Raw genomic sequence first — 2021 nt, forward strand, 5'->3', positions numbered from 1 at the left:
GGGTAATCAAACTGTGCATACTCTTTGACCCAGCAATACCACTACTAGGTCTGTATCCCAAAGAAATCATAAAAAAGGGAAAAGGACCTTTATGTACAAAAATATTTATTTATTTTTTATTTTAGAATGGACCCTTTATTAAAACGCCATGTTGGCTGATCAGGCCACATGGCGGGCTGAGCCGGCACCACCCATGTCTCAGGTACAGCAATAGCAGTAGCAGCCAGAAACAGCCTACAAAAATATTTATAGCAGCTCTTTTTGTGGTGGTAAAGAATTAGAAATTGAGGGGATTCCCATCAATTGGGGAATGACTGAACAAGTTGTGGTATTTGAATGGAATGGCATACTATTATGCTACAAGAAATGGTAAGCAGGTGGATTTCAGAAAAACCTGGAAAGACTTACATGAAGTGATGCTGAGTGAAGTGAGTTGAACCAGGAGAACATTGTACACAGTAACAGCAACATTATACAATGATTAATTATGATTGACTTAACTCTTCTCAGTAATACAGTGACCCAACAAAAGACTCATGATGGAAAAGACTATCCACATCCAAAGAAAGAGTTATGAAGTCTGAATGCAAATCAAGGCATATTATTTTCACTTTTTTTGTTTTTTGTTTTTTGTGGCTTTTCCCTTTTGTTCTGTTTCTTCTTTCACAACATGATTAATGTGGAAATATGTTTACATGATTGCACATGTATAACCTACATCAGATTGATTACTGTCTTGGGGAGAGAGAAAAATTTGGAACTCAGAATTTTATTAAAAAATGAAAGTTGAAAACTGTTTTTACATGTAATTGGAAAACATAAAATACTGTTTCCAAATTTAAAAAAATGGAAATAGTTGCTGCTCTTCTGGAAAAAAAATATCCTTTCATTAAATTAAAATCTGGGGCAGCTAGGTGGCACATTGGATTGAGTGCTAAGCCTGGAGTCAGGAAGGCCTGAATTAAAATCTGACTTCAGACACTCACCAGTTGTGTGACCCTGGGCAAGTCACTTAACCCTCTTTGCCTCAGTTTCTTCATCTGCAAAATGAGCTGGAAAAGGAAAAAACAAAGCGCTCTGATATCTTTGCCAAGAAAACCCCAAATAGGGTAAAGCAGGGTTGGACACAACTAAACAATTTTTAAGATTTTCTTTTCTTTTAATCAAAATCTGCCTCTTAGCAATTTCTACCTCTTAACTCCCATTTCAGACTGCAGGGGCCAAACAGAATATTTACTAGTTCTAAAATTGCTTTTATATATTTGGAATTTAGTTATTTTACCCAGGTAAGCAGCTGAGAAGTTTAAATTTTGTCTCCTGGGCCTTCAATTTCAGCCCTAATAAGTTGTAATCACATCTAGATCCATCTGCACAAAACAAATTACTATAAACTGTCCCCTTACAAGTGACAGTGACACATAGCCAAATTTCTTATTATAATCAAGATGCCAGTTTTTAGCCCCTCCAATAATCAGTCTGCCTGAAGAGTTGTCTACTCTACAACTGTTCTGTCTTTAAATTTTTTCCTATTGTATCATTAGACTGTAGTTGAGGGACTTGGGAAGCATGGGGAGTGTCTACAACCCATCTCTCAGTTAGTTATTGCTCAAAGTAATACATATTTATAGAGCTACCAGGGATTAAATAATCATGTACCATTTCTCCTAATGCTCTCTGCAAAGATGGCTTTCTGAAGACCAACTTAAATATTTACTACTTAACATGGAGAGAAAGAGATTGTTTGGGATATAGAAGGAGAATCCTGCTTGTCTCAATGACTCTGTGTCATTCCTTTCTTCCCTGCTGGGTAGCAGCAGTTCCTCTTACTTTGCAGAAAAACAAAAAAATGACTTATCGGAAGAGTTTGTTCTTTAACAGTGTATTAACATCCACACATCAATTTTGATACCTAAGCAGTGCCTTTCTCTATAGTCTGCAGGTGATATGGAAGCCTGGATGTACTGGGACAAGATGGTAGATGTGTAGGAAAGATAAAAGTCATGTGCTTCTGTGATGCAAAA

The sequence above is a fragment of the Petaurus breviceps genome, unplaced genomic scaffold (genome assembly GCF_028583685.1).
Source record: "Petaurus breviceps papuanus isolate PSGF00001 unplaced genomic scaffold, PetGlider_PUasm1.0 91133, whole genome shotgun sequence".
In the NCBI taxonomy this organism is placed as follows: Eukaryota; Metazoa; Chordata; class Mammalia; order Diprotodontia; family Petauridae; genus Petaurus; species Petaurus breviceps.